Source organism: Canis lupus, chromosome 3 (genome assembly GCF_011100685.1).
Source record: "Canis lupus familiaris isolate Mischka breed German Shepherd chromosome 3, alternate assembly UU_Cfam_GSD_1.0, whole genome shotgun sequence".
NCBI lineage: Eukaryota > Metazoa > Chordata > Mammalia > Carnivora > Canidae > Canis > Canis lupus.
In genome coordinates this window covers 91,289,335-91,303,781 of record NC_049224.1, presented here as the reverse complement: position 1 = coordinate 91,303,781, position 14,447 = coordinate 91,289,335, and the positions used below count along the sequence as shown (strand labels likewise).

The window sequence follows — 14,447 nt, the reverse complement described above, 5'->3', positions numbered from 1 at the left end:
TTAAATAAAAATATCCAATAATTTAAAATAAAATAATTAATAAATAATTAATAATTAATTAATAAATATTATTAAAAATAATTAATAAAAATTAAATTAAATTTTATTAATAAATTAATAAAAATAAAAATATTAAGTCTACCTGATATATGTAAATATATAAATATTAAGTATACAAATAAATGGTTTATCACATGTCAGTCAGGGAAGACCAGCAGCCGTAAAAAATGAGCCATGAGTCTCAAAGACTTGATTTAAGAAAGATCTTCCATGCATGACACAACCCAGTGGCCGTTGACGTCATGGCTCTGCTCCGGGGAGTCACGACACCCCAGGCCTTTTTCCACCGAGGTACTCCAGCACCCACTGAGCCTCGGAGTCCTCTGCTAGACCATCTGGGTATGGTTGGGAGATAAGGTAATAAGGAAAGCGGGGAGGATCGGTGGGCAGTCCTAATGCGCCAGGCCCGGGGATGTTGGTCCACATGATGATCCACCACCTTCCTTGGGCTCCCACCCGGTCATGTGGCGGCACAGCTCCAAGGGCGGCTGGCAACTTCCATGTGTAGAAGAGGGGAACAGTTTGGTAAACAGCTAACCTCTGGCCCGCATCACTATAAAGAATTTCTTAAGGTTAAACACAAATGACTGACTTGTGAGAACTTTGATAAATTGGCAAAGAATTGAGCTCTGGAGGTTTTTGTTTTGCTTTTTAATCATAACACTATTTTTTTTTATATGGGTCTCACCACTGCCATTTATTAATGAGAAGGACATAGTTCGGTTCCTCTGGTGCTCGAAGGCCCTTTGTGGAGAGCGAGGACATCTAGCTAAAGGGTTTTGGGACAAACAATAGGTGCTCAGGTGTGTTTAGCATCATGCACAATCCTTGGCATGAAGTAGCTGCTCGTCATATGTTAATTCCCTTCCTTTGATATACTTTTCTTCTTCACCTTTTGACCTAAATATCTGGGGAGACACCTTTGTCACAGGGAAACCATGTTAACAATTAAAGCAATAAAATATTTCTCCCCTTGGGGAGAAAGGGATCTTCCCTTTTGGTGTGTTGGCATGCTTTCAATTTCAATATCATATTTTAAATTTGGGCTCACATTGTAAGAATTTTTTTAAGTCACCGGCTGTGTTTATTTTTTAAAACATTTACAAACTACTCAGTTTTGGTCTAGCTAGACTAAACCAAAAGAAATTAAATTAAGCTTTTATAATAAAACCTGTCTACAATGGCTCCAAGTAACCTTTTTGGTGGGTCAGAAAACCTTGTCCTTATTCATGTCTATTTGGTTGTTGCTTTCTATACGGGCTTGTCCTTTGACATTTAGTTAGGACAATCACGAGACATACAGTCATATGAAGGAGGCATTTGTCCTTTAATATCCCGCCGACCTGAGGCAAGAATTTCTGAAGCCATTTCAGGTTTACAGGGTTAAGTTTTATATTTATTGGCCCATTTTCTTATTCATCCACAGTCATCAAATTCCCTTAATCTATTGAGAAGTTACTGTAACTTATAAAGCTTCAACCTAAATTAGATTCTAAAACTAATGAAACTTAGCAAATCTAGAGCAGTAACCAAATAATATTCTCCCCTCAATGAGCACAGGATTGTTTCATTGTATTATGAATGAAGAAATTCTAGGAGTAATGGGTGGGAAATTAATCATGGCACAAGCACCAGTAACTTATACTTTATATTTTTCCCATTGGGACGTCTGATGGAGAATTTGTTCCCTCTGAGATAGAGAAATCTCACATGTAATGCAGACACATCTAGACAGAGCTCCCCTAAGATTCCCGAGTCAATTTAGAATTTCTGGTGGACTGAGAAATCACCAAAATGTGTATTAATGGAAATAATAAAAACTTTTGCATTTATTTTATTTATTTATTTATTTATTTATTTATTTATTTATTTATTTATTTATTTTCATTTATTTATGATAGTCACAGAGAGAGAGAGAGGCAGAGATACAGGCAGAGGGAGAAGCAGGCTCCATGCACCGGGAGCCTGATGTGGGATTCGATCCCAGGTCTCCAGGATCGTGCCCTGGGCCAAAGGCAGGCGCCAAACCGCTGCACCACCCAGGGATCCCAACTTTTGCATTTATTTGGCACTTAGTATGCACTAGACTCTCAAGCTGTGCTTCATAGCTGGTAGACGTATGGTTTCAACTCCAGCTGGGTGACTCCAAAATTTCTTACTTTTACCCCGACTCTGAAGACAGAACAAGACAAAAGACCTCTAGTCCTTTGGATTCACCAAGTTTGGAATCACAGAAGATTCCACCACAGTGTTCTGCTCACTTCCTGTGACACTGTAGGAAATCCATTTACCTTTCCAAATCTTCTCATTTCTAAAATGAGGATTAAACACTGTTAACTATACTGGAATTAAATTTTTTAAAAATAAAAATGAGGTTTAAAAACACTTGGAAAAATACGGTTTTCTATCTAGGTAGGTGATTATGCAAAGAACAGGTTATTATTTGGGGCTCTAGAGAAACTGAATGTCTGAATAGTCATTACAAATAGATCATTTGGCTCAGATGTGTTATCTCGGCCTTAATGTGCCGGGGTGACTGTTAGGTTGAGCGCCGTTTGGAATCGAGTACATTTCATTCCATGAGTTACAGATTAATCCAACATAACGTGTACTGGGCACCTACAGTGGGCAAAAACCCATCCCAGCATTTCATAAGAACCACAAATATAAATGAGTTGTGAGTCTAGGGCCTCTGGGTGGCTCAGTGAGTTCGGCATCTAACTCTTGATTTTTGGCCCAGGTCATGATCTCAGGGTCTGAGATCAAGCCCTGTGTTGGGCTCCACACTGAGTGTGGAGTCTGCTTGGGATTCTCTCTCTTGCTCTGCCCCTCCCCTCACTTGCTCTCTCTCTCTCTCTCTAACTAGAACCTCAAAAAAAAAATGCTATGGTCTTGGTCAGCAGCATATTCTTGATGGCAGGTGATAGAAACTGAATAATAATGATGATGAAGTAGGAAATGGATTGGCTTCCCTAACCCGAAGTCGAGGGGTATCCATCCAAGTTGTCGGTGACGTCACCAGCAGTGGGTTTCTCCTCATGTCTCAGCTCTGCTTTCCTCTGAGGTGGGTGTTCCTGTAGGTAAGATGGTATTTTGTTGCTGTTGACTCACAGCTACCTTAATAACCCCAGTGCAAAAGGAAATTCTCTTTCTGAATGGTTCCACAGGAACCCCAGGTGTCATTCTTATCAGCCTGGACTGGGTCACGTGCCTACCCCTAACTACGCTTTAAGGTGAGGGGGGCAGTGCTGTTCTTTCTTTGAGTTGAACTAGGTAACATTATACTCATTTTGTGGCCGAGGGGTGGCATCTGCAGCTCTACCAGAACAGGCGTAGAGAAGAGGTCGTTCTTCAGGGGACATAGATGGAAGCAGAGAAGTAGATGCTCACAGTAGAGATCATCCTGGCTGGGCTATGAAGGAAGCGTGGGCTTTTGACTTAGAGACAAAGGGGTGAGGTATATTTCAGGTGGAGAGTCCAACACGAATGTGATCATTTTATTTGTCCACTTGATTGGTGTGCGAGATGCCTGAGCAGATGGTAAAAACATTATTACTGGATGTGTCTGTGAGGGTGTTTCTAGAAGAGGTTAGCGTCTGAATCTGTAGACTGAGTCAAGAAGATTGCCCTCACCGGTGTGTGGGGGCCTCATCCAACCCCTGCTGGAGGGAGGAAGGGAGGATTTGCTCTGTTTCAGCCGCCACCTCCGTGTGCTCCAGCCCTCCAACATTAGGGTGCCCCTGTTTTCGGCACCTTTAGACACAGGCTAAGTTATGCCGGTGGTTTCCCTGGTTTTCCAGCTTACCAATGGCAGGTCATAAGGCTTCGTAGCTTGTATAATTGCGTGAGCCAGTCCCTGTGATAAATCTCCTGCTCCTGTTCCTCTGGAGAACCTGACTTACACGAGTAGTGACACAAACACTGGGGATTTAGTTTGATTGAACATACACTGTATAGGAGGTTCGGTGGTAGGGTGGGGTCAGAGAGAGGAATGGTTCCAACGCCAAACAGTGAACCTGCCCTTTATTTCCTGGGCAACGAGAGGCCTCTTATATCTTTTGGGGATGGGAAGTAAAATATCCCCCACTACAGGGTGTGTCCCTCCAGAGCCAGAAGATAACTTTCCCGCTTGCAGGCCGAGCACAAGACAAGGTGCCCAGCCCGCAGCTGGGTCTCATTAAGGACTTGCGAAGGAACATCAGTTTCTTTACCAAATGTCTAATGATGGGTGCTTCTGTGTGTCAGACACTAACTGCTTTATAGGCACCTCACGGGTCGCCACAGAAACCATACGAAGGTGGTGTGCATGCTCCACCTTATAGATGAGGGCTCGGATACTCATAAGGGTCAGGTGGTAGAATGAGGATGAAACTTGAGGTCGTCCGCATTCGAATCACCGTAACATCCCCCATCGCATCAACATGACCCCATGTGATTTGTGCAACACCCGAAAGAATGTTAAGAGATTTCCACGTATACGCCTCACGGCATATCCACGAGGTAGGTGTTATCAGCTCCATTTTATGGCTGATAAAACGAAATTCAGAGTGGAGAAGTAACTCAACTGGAATCACAGGGCCAGTAACTTGAGGTGCTTGACTCGGATTCGGCAACTCTGTCCAAAATCCATTCACTTTCCCCGACCGGTTAGTTGCCCCACCAGCTGCCAGGCCCCATCGTGAGTGGCAGGGAAGATGCTCTGTGAGTGTGTGTGCGCGCGTGTGTGCACCAACTCTAACGTTCGGAGATTCTAGTCTTCCAGCAAAATATTAAATGTGCCTAGCACTCGTCTCAACTCTTTCAGATGTCAGAATGCGAGCTACACGGGCTAAAATGAAAAGATCATTGAATAAGCTCATGATTTCAGTTGGAGCATTGCTGTTTGAATTCCATGAAAAAGGGCTCAGTTAGCTTTCTTAGTATTGTATTTCTCTCTCGTACAAACATCCACGAATTCTCTGCACTAGATCCTTTTACATTCCACTGAGCTTTGAGTGTGACCTGGTTCAGGCCACGAGAGTGGTAACTCTTCCACAAAGGGCTCTTGGCAAAGTGGACTGATTTGCAAACCACTATGACCCTGTAACTTGGACTTTCATGCAACATGTGTCATATTGAGAGCATCTCGGGATCAAACCCCTGCACAAGTTAGGGGCGGAGGTGATGATCTGTTTTGTTTCATTTGACTCTGGAAGTCAGAAGAGAACAAGGATCTGTTTTTGGACATGTCTCATGTGCTGGGAGGATGACATGAAGTGAGGCAATAAAAAATGACAGTTACGATGATAAAAAAAAAACTAACATCAATTGAGGGCTTGGGGCAGTGTTTCAGGCAATAGGTGTGGACTCTGCCTTTTAGCATGGAGGCTTGACTTGTTTTGTCTTTAGGTCATAGTTCTCCTTTTCTGGGAGAGAGGATTTTGGTGGACATTTTAATTTCATTGACATAGACACCCCACATCCCAAGACAAACCCCAAAACCCACATTAGGTTCTTGACAAGGACCCAGATGACAGTGGAATCACCCAGATGTAGATGCTGCTGATGATACGAAGTCATTTGCTTCGCATTTTGCATTAGACATATATTTGGTGTCCCTGAAAATTGTGCAAGGTGTTTGTTTCCTAAATTTTGTTTTGGGGACCCTTCATCAAGATAAGAAGCTTTTGCACAGCAAAGGATACAGTCAACAAAACTACAAGACAACCTACAGAATGGGAGAAGATATTTGCAAATGACATATCAGATAAAGGGCTAGTTTCCAAGATCTATGAAGAACTTATTAAACTCAACACCAAAGAAACAAACAATCCAGTCATGAAATGGGCAAAAGACATGAACAGAAATCTCACAGAGGAAGACATAGACATGGCCAACATGCATATGAGAAAATGCTCTGCATCACTTGCCATCAGGGAAATACAAATCAAAACCACGATGAGATCCCACCTCACACCAGTGAGAATGGGGCAAATTAACAAGGCAGGAAACAACAAATGTTGGAGAGGATGCGGAGAAAAGGGAACCCTCTTACACTGTTGGTGGGAATGTGAACTGGTGCAGCCACTCTGGAAAACTGTGTGGAGGTTCCTCAAAGAGTTAAAAATAGACCTGCCCTACGACCCAGCAATTGCACTGCTGGGGATTTACCCCAAAGGTACAGATGCAGTGAAACGCCGGGACACCTGCACCCCGATGTTTCTAGCAGCAATGGCCACGATAGCCAAACTGTGGAAGGAGCCTCGGTGTCCATCGACAGATGATGGATAAAGAAGCTGTGGTCTGTGTATACAGTGGGATATTCCTCAGCCATTAGAAATGACAAATACCCACCATTTGCTTCGACATGGATGGAACTGGAGGGTATTATGCTGAGGGAAGTAAGTCAATCGGAGAAGGACAAACATTATATGGTCTCATTCATTTGGGGAATATAAAAAATAGTGAAAGGGAATAAAGGGGAAAGGAGAAAGAATGGGTGGGAAATATCAGAAAGGGAGACAGAACAAGACTCCTAACTCTGGGAAACAAACTAGGGGTGGTGGAAGGGGAGGAGGGCAGGGGGTGGGGGTGACTGGGTGATGGGCACTGAGGGGGGCACTTGACGGGATGAGCACTGGGTGTTATTCTGTATGTTGATAAATTGAACAATAAAAAGTAATTTTATTATAAAAAATAAAAATAAAAAAATAAATTTTGTTTTAAATTTCTCTACGTGCAAACATTTTTTTGTTTTAAGGGAAATGTTTGGAAATGTTTGCATGTTTTCTCGTCTAAGCATTTGCTCCCAGGAGATGGGGAGTGGAGGGCAGACCACATGTGAGGGACGTGTTGGCTTGATTTTCTTCTCACCGAGTACTGGAGGAAAGACTGGGGGGAGGGTTGGGATCAGCTTTGGATAGCGCAGCATATTCCTGGCAGAAACACTGACATCTGACACCCGGAGTTGACTAACCTGGAATAAACGAGCATTTTAGGAATGGACTGTTGGGTCATGCGGACTGCCAGGACTCTGGGATCAGATCACACCTTGTGGGGGGATGGAATTTCTGGGGACGGGGAAGGATATTTTCCCTGCTGATAGTTATGGGGAGAGATTAGTTCCAGGCCAGGATATGAGGTGGCATTTAAATAAGGGGTAGAGAGGTTGGGATTCATGCATCCTTTATTCTCATTCTCTGTGGGACTTTTCAAGGGGACGTGGTGATGAGGTTAGACCTACAGTTGCATTTATGGTGATGGACATTGACCCTGGGTGGTGTAGGGGAGGGTAACAAGGCAGGAAGTCAGGGACAGATTCTGGTTTGAGCAGATACTCCTACTTAGGGAGTAGCTGCTTCTAAATGGCCATAAAGGAAACTACTAATGGTAGATCTGCGACTCCCCCGTAAGCCAGGGCGGGCTAAGTCCCCAGCGTAGGCCACCTATGTCTGCCAGATAGCAAATCTGACAGATCAGCCGGTGTCAGAGATTGCAGCCTGCTGGCAGGGTGAAGAGGGTGGAGGGGAGAACAAATAATGGCAAAGGTGGAGACAAACATTTGTTGGACGTTCATTGAAGGCGAACCTTGTTTCATTCATTCAGGTGCATGTGGCTCCTTGCCTGGGAGAGGCTCCCACCCTGAGAGGCGGGGGGACGGGACACGGGGACAGCAGATTCACACCTCCCTTCCCACCGAGGGACAGATACCAGTTATCGACAGCGGGATTTCACATATTTCTTCTCTGGCTTTCCTCGCACGTCTATCTCTGGACAAGAGCTTACGGTTACATGGATGTAAGTTAAAGGCGGCCGTTGGATACTGTACTTGCACGACCTCGTTTCATCTTTATAACCAGCTTTAAAAGTAGGCAGGTCCAGGTTATATGTCCAGGTTATACTAGAGAAATAGGGTAGTGAGGTTGAGAGACTTGCCCCAAGCGGTAGGAGACAAGGGGGGTATCTGGCACTTGGGCCCCAGGGGGAGAGAGAGGCACATAATGGAAGCGAAGGGGCACAAGCTTCTTTAGGTCCCTTGCCCATCATCAGGGCCATGATTCGTGTTCAGTTTTGGACCCTCCTCATGCTAAATCCACTCACCCTTTCTACTTTCCCATCCTGCTCACCCTCTGCTACAGACTGTGTTCTTACCAGATTCCTATGTTTGAACCTATTCTCCACTCTGATAGTGCCAGAGGCCTCTGTCTGGGAGGTGATTACGTCGTGAGGGTGGAGCCCTCATGAATGGGAACAGCGCCCCTAATAGAGGAGACCCACAGAGCTTCTCGCCTCTTCTACTGCGAGGTACCTGTGAGCCAGGAAGGGGGCCCTCACCAGACACCGAATCCACCAGCCCCCTGATCTCGGACTTCCCACGCCTCCAGAACCGTGAGGAATACATGTCTGTTGTTCTATCAGCCGCCCATTCCGTGATCTTCTCTTTAGCAACCCAGACAAAGACTTCCTTCAAATGGCTCCCCGTTTATATCGAATTTCTTACTGTCCTAGAGCATGATAGTCCCTTTCCCATGTCTTTGTCATGCATCTCTCGTCCTTTTTGCCTGGGGTCTCCTTCCTCCTTGTACAGCTGATTAAAAAGCACTTTATCTTTTAAAAATCAGACCAATATCAAGTTTTCTAGAAAAAAAAAAGTTTAGCGTGGGGTTTAATAGCACGGCCTCTGGCTCTGTCCCTTAGCATCCGTGGGAATTCTCTGAACTTTAGTCAGCATTATCGTATCTAAACTGTAGCCAGCAGAGCTACCTACACCCTAGGATGATTGACAGTATTAACTATAAAGGGCTTCCCGTAGATCCCGACGTAGATCCTGACGCAGAGCCCACGAGTACATGCCATTTTTTTTGTTTCTCCATGAAGGCGTCCCTGATTCTTCAAGTACAGTTAACCCCCTTCTCAGATGAGTTGTAGACACTGTTCGTGTCTTTATTATGGAATTTCTTCTATTATCTTGCAATTATCTATTTAAATACCTCTTTTTATACCACCTTATCAACCCGCCCCCCAAATCTATTTCCTATCGGTAATAGTGCGCACTCTGCCTTCCGGAAACTCTAGGCTACGGCAGTTGGAATCAGGAAAAGCCCTAGAGAGCAGACTCCGGGAATTTGTTTTGGAGCTGGATTATTCGTGGTCCAACAGCAACACGAGACCCGTACTGGTGGGAAGTGGTTGGGTGAGAACCCCTGGATGCAGTGGCCTGACAATTACTGATGTTTTCACCCATGATTAACTGGGATGGCATGAAAGGAGTAGGCGAGGCATAATTTTGTGCAGAGGCTTTGCTAAATAAACAGTTTTGGGAAAATGATAATTATGAGACTACTGGGGTCGATTAACTACATTGCAGTTCTTGGCAAAATAAAGAAAAAAAACCAAAAAGCAGAAAAATAACAACAAAACAACAACAACAACAACAACAAGGATAGACTCAGAGCAATAACCTGCCGGCTTGAAGCGTGAAAGCCATAAGGGGGCTTCATGGCTGTTTCGAAGAGCGTGGTAGCCATGGAGCAGGCTGTAGGAAATCGGAGGCCAGGGCTGCAGAATGGACCAAATGCACAGCCATGGCACGAGTCTTTATTAGGACCTTGATGGAAAGACAGAGGGAGCCTCAGAGCTGGCCCAGGGACATTGGGGTGGATGAACCTGAGGATCTTGAACCCTCAAACTCCCTTGTGTGTCCAGCGTAGGAAGGAGCAGCCGCCTTCCTCTTGCCAGAGGAAGCATTGTCTCCTGCTTGGATACCGTGTGAGGCTCTGCCCTGAGACAGGGCCTCCCAGTGCTGTCCTGGGCTCCTCAAGATCAGCCTGCCTCGCTCCTCGCTTCCTCCGGAACAATACCCAGGGTCAGATCCTAGCACTTGTTGAATGAAGAGGTACTGACTGGGCCCAGGGGAAAATAGCTTATACCCACAAGGCCTGCCAGTGGTTGCCTGATGCATGCTGGTAGACCTTGGAGAAACCTTTCTGGGAATGGAATTACAAGGTATTGGAGCAGGCAGTGGAGACTCTAAGACTGGATGCGGAGAACTTTTGATGTCAGGGCCTTACTCATGACTCTGGATTTGGGATCTGGAGGAGATACGTGGGTCTTCTGGACAGGCACCTGGAAGCTTAAGGATGAAGATGAACTACAGTGAATGGGCTGGTTGCCCGAACCCCCTTGGAGGTGTCTTACGGGGTGGATCCCAAGGCTTGGGTAGGTGGAAACGTCTGAGTGGCCCCACTGAGTGGGACCTCGAGAGCGCACCAGCAGGCCATGTTTCCCAAGGCAGCCCAGGGGATACACCCTCCACCAAGAGAGTAGGGGGCTCGCTGGTGAGGGGCGCACTGGGTGTTTTTCAGTAGCTCACTGGTGGCTGTTTTATGTGGGCTTGGTCAGACAGTGAGAGACGTCTCCGTAAAATGGAGCTCTTTCCCATATAAATGTTGGATTTTGGGAATGACAGAAGCCGCTTGGCCACATCGAAACACCAGATGCAAGACAGAAATTATGATCATAATTGGCATCAAGGCCAGAGCGGCAACTGGTGTGGCTTGTCCAACAGGGATAGGAATGGTAACTATTGTGACATTTCTCTGGTGGCGTGGGGAAGGAGGGGAGCGAGGAGGGGGCAGGGGGAGAGAGGGACTGAGACACAGAACCGGAAAGTCATTTTAGGCTTCTCAGCTTGTAACGTCAGGGAGGATGGAGAGCTAGTGGGCAGAGGCTGACGTCCGTCGGCACAACAGGAAGTCACGCTCCCTCCTTGAGCCTCCAGATCTGTATCGGTTCACAGACCCAGAACCTACTGATAGGAAGAGGCAAGAGGTGCCACATCTCCAAACTGATCTCTGAAAGAATAGTTTTGTGTAGTAAACATACGTCTGGTCCTTTCCTACAATGACCTGTGGCCGTTTGGCGGGGTGACTGCATTGGGGAAAGAGGAAACCTGGGGCTTTTGGTAGACTTCAGCTGTGAAAGGGTTTGAGCTGACAGGAATACTAGAGTTCTCCAGCTGGGGTGGAAGCCGGTGGAAGCATGGGAGTGAACGGCGTTTGGCCCCAAGTCCTTATTTTTGTGGTTATCATCCGGGGCTCCCATGGGGTAGAAAGGCTTAGCATCCGGTGAGATGCTCACCTTGGTTCTCCAAACTGTGGAGTAAGGGTCATTAACTTAGAGAAGACTAGAAGCTCCTGAAGCTGACCTCCCCCGTCCACGGCCAACAGAGTTGGTGAAATGAAGCTGCTGTTATCAAAGATTCAGGGATGCAGAGATGGTGGTTTCCTCATTGCCCCTGTCACCAGCACGGGCTCTGCAAACACCATGGATCGTAGAGGATCATAAGGGGCTACAGAAGCTTGGCCAGGTGGCATTATAAGCACAGCTGCTAAGCTGGACGTGGTGTCTCACTGGAGCAGGTCGGAGCAGGTCCCAGCACTGTAATGTATACATTAGGTCGGTGAATACCTTCTGACCTTTTTGACCTCATCAAGTGGGGAGCAGGTCAAAAATGTTTCACCTTTGTGGGGCAGCCCCGCAGCCACCATTCACCGCCTCCCCCAGGGACCGTGTGAATCCTCCTCCCCCCCGCCCGTTGCAACACTGCCCCCGAGACACCTCAGCCAACTTAATGCCATCAGACCGTCACGCCGCCCACTGCTGATGCCATCATGCCACCGACTTGCCCGTCGTACTGGGAATATTCTCAAATGCACGAACTCACATCAAGTCAGATGGACAGAGCAGCAATTCATTATTTGATGGCAATGTATGGAAAGGGTGTATTTGGGATGGGCACAGGGAGATCTGAAAGGCGTATGCACGTCACATAACCAGGTGGCCTCGACTCACTCCCGTATTGTATGGTGGGTGGCTGTCCACACCCTGTCAACACACACCTGTGTTGGGGTGTTTCCTGTGACCAGCCGACAAGGAAGCAGGGGGCCCGGGCTGGTTCACACATGGGTTGGCGTGGTATGTTGGTGCCACAGCTGAAAACGGACCACTGGTCTACCGTAGCACCACTTGGGGAGCGCTGAGGACAGGAGGGAAGGGAAATCCTTCTGTTGGGCCGTGCTTCACACGCCTCGTCATCCGCTCGGTGTGAAGGGAGAAGCCACCCTCGGTATAGATAGATGATACATAGAGAGATGATAGATGGTAGACAGACAGATAGAGAGATAGATGGTAGGTGGTAGATAGATGGATGGATGGATAGATAATGGATGATAGATGGTAGGTAGGTAGATGGATGGATAGATAGATGGATAGATAGATGATAGATAATGGATGATAGATGATAGGTAAATAGATAGATGATAGATAAATAGATGATAGGTAGATAGATGATAAATAGATGCATAGATAGATGATAGATGGTAGATAATGATGATAGGCAGATAGGTGATAGGTAGGTAGATTGATAGATGGGTAGATTAATGACAGATAGGTAGGTAGATAGATGATAGATGATAATAGATGATAGATGATAGATAATGATGATAGGTAGATAGGTAATAGATAGATGATAGATGCTGGATAGATGATGGATAGAGAGATAGACGATGGGTAGCTGATAGCTGATAGATGGGTAGATAGATTTCGGAGTGTCGGACACGGATATTCAGGAACTCTTTGCTGAATCCGGAACTCTGAAGAAGGCAGCTGTACAGCATGACCGCTCCGGGCGCAGTTTAGGAACAGCCGATGTGCACTTTGAACGGAAGGCAGATGCCCTGAAAGCCAGAAGCAGTACGACGGCGTCCCCGTGGATGGGCGCCCCGTGAACATTCAGCTCGTCTCGTCACGGACTGACACAGCGGAGACCCGCGCAGAGCATAGCAGAGGTGGGATGACTGGAAACCGGGGCTCCGGAGGTTTCGGTGGTGGTGGCGGCGGCACCAGGAGAGGCACTCGTGGAGGGAGCCGGGGCAGAGGTCGAGGCACTGGTGGGAGTTTGAAGCAGCAGCTTTCTGCAGAGGAGTTGGACGCCCAGCTGGATGCTTATGACGCCAGAGTGGACACCAGCTAAAGAGACCGGCAGATCCCCAAGTGGAGCAGGACCCAGGTGTCCCCTCCGGGCTCCCTGGAGGGAAGGGGCGTGGACTGGGGCTGTGCGGCCAATGATGGATTTGTTTCTTTTATGTTTTATTTTATTTTATTTTATTTTATTTTATTTTATTTTATGTTTTAAAACACGATTTAAAAACTCATGTAAATGTTTTTTTTCTTATTTTCCTTTTTTTCTTTTTCTTTCTTTCTTTCTTTCTTTTTTTTTTTCTTTTTAAATTCTGAAGCAGCCCTGTTTTGTACCGAGTTATTTTTGGGATAAATGTTGCCGGTTGTCCTTGTGGGGAAGGTGGCGTTTTCACCTTTGCTATAATAAAACAGAGACGTGTGTGGAAAAAAAAATTTCAGATAGACAGACAGACGATAGATAGATAGACGGATAGATGATAGATAGATGATAGGAATCTTGGACAGCGGCAGGTGGCTTGGTTGGAAGAAACATGATTGGAACACAAGAGAAAGGGGAGCTGGTGGAAAGAGGTCTGTGGACAAACCCATGGCTCTGGGCCCAAAGCTTGAGGATCATTTTATGTCATGATAACGCCTGACGGAGGTTTTCAATGTCCAGGGGACAGGGGGAGAGAATAATTTGACCTGCACGCGTGGCCTTTTCTTTGGCCAGTTCTGCTCGCCACAGCCTCCAGGTGACTGGCAGCGCTGTTGCACAATAGTTTTCCAAAACCATAACAATAATATTTCTCTTCATTGCATCAGTTCCACCCTTTGACCACATTCAGTCTTTGGTTGTTGAGATGATGTGATTTATAAATTCAAAGAAACCGAGTCGTACGTGTTTCTCAGTGCAGATCACAGGGAGAGGACACAAACCACAGATGCCTATTAGGTTAGTTGCAACTCATTCCCCGCCGTGGAATACTCCATGTGAAAACAGACGGGCCTGCAGAGACAGAGGAGGATTTCCAAATTACATGTTTAAAGAGAAAAAATAGGAGGTGCCCCTGGGTGGCTCAGTGGGTTGGGTATCTGACTTTTTTTTTAATTATTAAAGATTTTATTTATTATTCATGAGAGACCCAGAGAGAGGCGCAGAGACACAGGCAGAGGGAGAGGCAGGCTCCCTGCGGGGACCCAATGTGGGACTCGATCCTGGGACCCTGGGGTCACGCCTTGAACCGAAGGCAGATGCTCAACTGCTGAGCCACCCAGTTGCCCCGGGCACCTGATTTCAGCTCAGGTCATGATCTCAGGGACCTGGGACGGGGACCAGAGTTGGGCCCTGCGCTCAGCGAGGAGTCTGCTTGAGGATCCTCCCCCTCTCCCTCCTGCCCTGCCCCTCCACCCCCCAACTCAACCATCCTCTAAAATTTCATTTCTAT

General features: G+C 46.5%; 1 long non-coding RNA gene and 1 pseudogene across 2 annotated transcripts in view; both read left to right on the top strand.

Moving 5' to 3' along the window:
* LOC106558648 overlaps positions 1-10,625 on the top strand; it is a 29,146-nt gene extending 18,521 nt beyond the window's left edge. For both annotated transcript variants that reach the window (XR_005357406.1, XR_005357405.1), the window contains exons 5-6: positions 7,645-7,836; positions 8,229-10,625. This is a non-coding gene — a long non-coding RNA (uncharacterized LOC106558648). The remainder of the gene's footprint in view (positions 1-7,644; positions 7,837-8,228) is intronic.
* Positions 10,626-12,017: 1,392 nt separating this feature from the next.
* On the top strand, positions 12,018-13,072 carry LOC100688575 (annotated as a pseudogene).
* The last annotated feature ends 1,375 nt before the right edge of the window (positions 13,073-14,447 follow it).